Source organism: Seriola dumerili, unplaced genomic scaffold (assembly GCF_002260705.1).
Source record: "Seriola dumerili isolate Sdu_G_001 unplaced genomic scaffold, Sdu_1.0 BDQW01001124.1, whole genome shotgun sequence".
Taxonomy (NCBI): Eukaryota; Metazoa; Chordata; class Actinopteri; order Carangiformes; family Carangidae; genus Seriola; species Seriola dumerili.
Genome location: NW_019175379.1, coordinates 5,026,508 through 5,032,162, shown reverse-complemented (window position 1 = coordinate 5,032,162; position 5,655 = coordinate 5,026,508). Strand labels below are relative to the sequence as shown.

The following is a 5,655-nucleotide window of genomic DNA, read 5'->3' as shown; positions in this document are numbered from 1 at the left end:
AAAAATTATGAGTTGAAATTGTTTTCTTCCTCCTGTTGCTGTTGTTTCGTTCTCTTTCACTCCAGGACCCATTTTTAAAGTATCCCTTAAAAACAAACAAGTGAAGCCCAACCAGTAAGGAACCAGTGAAACTGTAGAAAATAATCCTGAAAATGAAAGGAAACAGACACATAAAGGCCATCAGAAGCGGTAATACACAACAAATACTCAAAAACTATAACGGTATAATAAATTATGATATCTTTGTGCAGTATGAAAAAATTTAACAATTTAACACTAAGTTTTGTACAGAATTTCTTCTACTTTTCCTCTAAAATGTCCTGTTTTCTTCCACTACACTCAACTGTCAGTAGGAGCAGGTCAGTCTTTTATTTGTGATAAAATTAAAATGGCAAAGTTCATTCCCATTCAAAAGTAGTTGGCTAAGATTTGTTGAGGTTGGTCCTTGAAATCACATTGTTTTAGAGATTTGATTGAATTCTGTTGAAGGTTGAACTGTAAGCATTGTCTGATTGGTGGAATCGTCACGTCCAAGTTTGCTGATGTTATTAGAGCTCAGATCCAACTCGATAGATTCCTTGTGGCAGCTGGGACAGATGAAAGCTTGTTGCGACTCAGACTAAAGAGTCTTGAAATCTGAAGAGATCTGAAAGCTTTTCTAACCCAGTTACATGAATGCACAACTTAAACAAATCTAAACCGACAAAACTGACCCTGACCCTTGTAAATCACAGGCTGTATTATAAAGTGTTACCAAACAATATGACGAACGGCGAATAACAGTTTCTGATACTTACTGCGTCACACAAAGAAGAGCTGCTTCGTCACTGATCTCCGATCCACAGGATCTTGTAGTTTAATTATCTTCCTTTGTTCGAATGAAATGAAAATATCCTTTTTAACATCCAGTGAGCATGAGAAAAATAGTTCGTCTTGCTCTGTGGCTCTAAAGCTTTCCTCTGTTCAGCATCTCTTCTCTTTTTCATGGATCAACTGAGGAAGTGAGAGTAGCTTACAGGGTTGGGTATCTTTGAAATTTACAGTTCATTCAAGCCTCTCAGCATTTAATAAGATATTCAAGAGACATGTTAAATATGTAATGATAAAATAATTATCTTGTTAGCATTTTCAGAATGCTGAATTCACCATCATCTACTTGGATTTTATAGAAACTTAACTATATTGTTTTTATGTATTTTTACAATGCAGTGCCAGTGTGTTGACATACAGTAATACATTTCTGTGAAAAACAATAGACAAATACAACAAATACAAATGGCTTAGATGTTAATGTCAATTACCTTTTATGAACATTCATAGGCTGATCTCTACTACTCTTGTACATGTTGTACAAAGGCTGTGAATTTCACCACTTCCTCTAAAAAGCCCAATAATGATTATCACGAATCAAGAGTCCGTCAAAACCAGCACTTCCTCTTTTCTGCCGCTTTATAGTTATAGTACCTACAGCTGGAGAAAATATGGACTGAGTAATTTTACTGCTCAAGCTCATTAAAACAACGCTGGGAAGAGGTGAATTAGTAAACAGGTGCAAATTGACCGTTTGTAATTACACTGATGGTGATTATTTTCAGCGTAATGCTGCAGGTGCGTTCACAAGAGATGGGGTTTAGGCATTAAAGATGGCATCGTGTATTTGCTCCTATTATGCATCTAAATGAAACATCGACGCAGTGGTGGAAGGTTACTACGTACACTTACATTAATGCTGTACTTAAGTTACATTTCAAGGTACTTTTGCTTTAGTTGATGGAACTGGACTCAAAGATGGCACCCACTCGCTTGAGTTAATTTTTTTTTTTTTTTTAAGCCAAAGAGACCCTTCAATTTAATATATACTGTATTTCAAATGATGTCACTGAAGGAAAAGTTTACTCCTCCGTGCGGCCGATTTACATCATACAACAGTGACTCAACCTTGCTTCAGAAAAAATCCCTGTCTGAGATTGTCTGGGAAACATGCGATATTGCAATCAGTGAAATGTTTTACACTTTAGCATCTGATGGAAATGAATAGAAAAAGAATTGCTGGTTTTTACTTGCTAACCTTTTTCTTCTCCATCACAGTGTCCTCACTAATCAACTGTGCTGTAGTTATTCTCGTTCTATGGGAGATTTCTTTCATAAATGAATATATATGATCCTCTGTAATGTCTAAAACTATAGATGTATCACATATACACTTGCGTGTGGTCACAGAATAAGAGCATGATTTATTTAGGGAATTAAACCTTCCACTTTCCCTCTGTATCTCGTAGCTGCCACCTTTATGGGTTTTATGAGTGTTTACATATTCTCGAATCCCCTTTTCAACTTCCCTATTCACGTATTATTAATCACTTGTTCCTTGACTGAGTAAATGATTTGTGTGTCATTGTGTCAGTTACAACATTTCTGTAAACTTAAGATTGTGAGCAATGACTGTAAGAATACAGGTGACCCTCAAACTTTTAATAGCTTTAAGTGGTCAAAGTCATTGGTCCCTAAACAGCATCAAAATAATTGAACATGTGAAACAATAATAGTCAAAAAAAAAAAAAAAAAGTAAGGAGTTGCATTATTTTGTTTCCCCCAGTATTTCACAAGTTCTGTACAGATAAATGGGGCAATGGTGTTCGTAGGTGATGAAATCTTGATTTCTACATTTGTGATCATGATCAGCAGCTGACTATGTGTAAAGTATGGACATGAGAGCTGAATCAATCTCCTCATCTTATTTCTAGGACGAAGAGTCTTAGAAAAAGACTTGGAGACTTAGAAAAACTTGCACAAGATTTTATTTCCACACTGCTTTTGATGGTGTTTTTCCTCAGGTCTCCTTACCAAAAAACTGTCTGGCAACTTTCAGCTTAAAGTTCCGAAAAACACATCACATCAAATCTCATGTCTCTGCCCCTTGTTTCCAGTAGTTGCAGAGCTTAACGCCCTCCTCTTGCTCTCTTTCACGATAACTATCATCAGCTTCGCTTGTCGCCAGCAGAGGTCTCAGTTGGGAAAGGAAACTCTTGCCGTCCTGGTTCTGTTCGCTGGATTACAGCCTCAGTATCTACTGTATGAGCATACATCCACCTACAGAGGAGATGACGCAGCAGTGAATCAAATCAAAAGAAACCAGACCTGATGTTTATCTCCAGCACTTCTTGCCAGTTCCTTTTTGTCAAAGCTAAACTGTGTGTGCAGTGTACTTGGTTCTCCTTTAACACACACACACACACACACACACACATACTAGTGCAACACAATAAATCTTTAATGATTTGATTGAATTGAATAATGCTCTCATCATACTCTCATTATATGGCCACACTGACTCAAATTACTACAGCGTGTTAAGTTAATATCCCACTGGTGAGCATAAATATGTATAAGAATTCATTAGTGAGACTTGGAAGAGCTTTATTCACCTCTGTAAGAAAAATGTGGGACGATGTACAATTACTGCAGCACTGGAAATAAAGCTAGGAAGGGGAATATGTCACCATGTGGTAGTGTGATGAGAATTCTTATAAATGAAAACGTGGACGTAAGATTAACGGTGTGTTTTGCCAAAAAAAGTTACGAAAGCAACATTTTCTTATTTACCTCGAGCAGTATCTGGGTAGTTTTGGTTGAATTTGTCGACAGGTTGTTCATACTTTTTGTTCAATTTGAAATAATATCAAAGTAACATTAAGGTGCCAAGTCTCAGCTTTGATTTGACTCGGTTTACATGAATATAGAAAGGACTGTGGGGGAGATACATCCGTTTGAATTGTAAGAGTGATTCCGTGAAATTCTCTGCCATCAATGACGGCCTGAAGTCTTTGACCCAGACATCAGCAGACTTTTAGTTTCTTAGCTCTTCTTGTCTTCTTCACTGCAGCCTCCTTCAGGATCTTCACCCTTCAAGACAAACTCAGCTCCACCAGGTTGAGATCAGTCACGCCGTCACGTGGAGGTCGGTTGTCCTGCTGAATGATTTAAAAGTCGTCCAGTGAGTTTCGATGCGTTCGGTTGAATCTTGAGCTCAGGGAGAAACGCTCCTGTACGTTCCTCTGCATTCAAGCCCGTTGCTTCCCTCCGTCACCAGAGACATCGTCAATAAATGCCAGCGTGCCAGCTCCACTGCCAGTAACAGAACCAGCACCATGTTTGACAGATGAGGTGGAGGCTTTGGGTCATGAGCTGTTCCCTTTTTCTTTTCTTTTTTTCTCTCTCCACGGTTTCCTCTTTCCATCATGTTGATAGAGGTTAACTTTCATTTTTGTTCCAGAGCTCTGTCAGTTTCTTCTTGTGTGGTTTTTTTTTGTGTGTGAACTGCAGCCTGGCCTCTTTAGGGTTTAACATTTTTTTTTTTTTTTGTGCAACACAGTGTAAGAACTCACATCTGCCCAAGAAACATTCAGTAACTGAGTGTCCACTTACTTTTGAACCCTTTTGCAATTAGGGCACTGTGTGTTTTACAGGGCTGAGACTTGGCACTTTAATGTTTGTTTACTTTCAAATTGGAAGAGCAAAAGGAACCAACAAAAAAAAAAAAAAAATGTGGAAGTGTCCAGATAGTAATGGTCTGGACTGTTTATATTCCATCACTGTGAATAAATGTGATGTGAAACAGGTGCAAGAGAGAAAGAAGGAAAGAGTTTGAAGCTCCAGTGAAATGATGGAGGTGTGGAGGTGGAGACGTTGGCTGAGGATTCATTAACTTTCCTCACACAGTATAAAGTGTGTAGGTACTCCGTATTTTCACGTCCCCAGAGGCTCTCTCTCTCTCTCTCTCTCTCTCTCTCTCTCTCTCTCTCTCTCTCTCTCTCTCTCTCACACACACACACACACACACACACACACACACACACACACACACACACACACACTTATGCCCTGATTAAACATCTTCTGAGAATATCTTTCCCCCATATCTCCTCATATCTGCATGGTTATATCGCTCCAGAGGGAAATACACTGATATATAGTGCGCGCGGAGCCACCCACAGGGCGCGTGCACGGTTTAATCATATCGAGAGAGAGAGAGAGAGAGATGCTGTCGGATGTGGAGTCCGGTGTGACTTCTCTATCCTACACTGCTGCTGTCGGTAACGGAGCGGCTGCGCACACACCTACACACACACACACACACATACACACACTCACACTCTCTCCTCTCTATCACACACACAGCAACCAAGTAAAGCAGTGTACTTGGTTCTCCTTTAACACACGCGCGCGCGCGCACACACACACACACACACACACACACACACACACTGGGAGCCAGGACTGGTGCACTGGGAAGAAGGGAGTGAAGAGAGAGAGGGAGAGGGGAGAGAGAGAGCAAGAGAGAGAGAGCAAGAGAGAGAGAGAGAGAGAGAGAGAGAGAGAGACAGGCGACACATGTCAGACCGGATCGAGCAGGGGAATGTACCGGATTCCGCTGCACACACGCCCGGGCTGTCCCGCACTGAGGGCTGCGCTTCGTTAACGGGACACGACACCGGGCTGAGCCAGAGGCGACAGGGGGACCGGACCGGGATAGTGTAAAAAATAAAAAATAAAAATAGGAGTCACCTGGCTGCGGAGGAGGGAGGGAGGGAAGGAACGCAGGGAGGGAAGGAGGAGGGCGGGAGGGTCGGGGGGGAGGTGTGCCAGGCTGACAGC

General features: G+C 40.8%; 1 long non-coding RNA gene across 1 annotated transcript; it reads right to left on the bottom strand.

Annotated features, from left to right (window-relative positions):
* Positions 1–7: 7 nt before the first annotated feature.
* On the bottom strand, positions 8–1,332 carry LOC111237935. The gene is made up of 3 exons (XR_002665795.1): positions 1,302–1,332; positions 798–993; positions 8–146 (listed from the first exon to the last, which is right to left on the bottom strand). It is a non-coding gene; the product is annotated as an uncharacterized LOC111237935 (long non-coding RNA).
* Between the last annotated feature and the right edge of the window lie 4,323 nt (positions 1,333–5,655).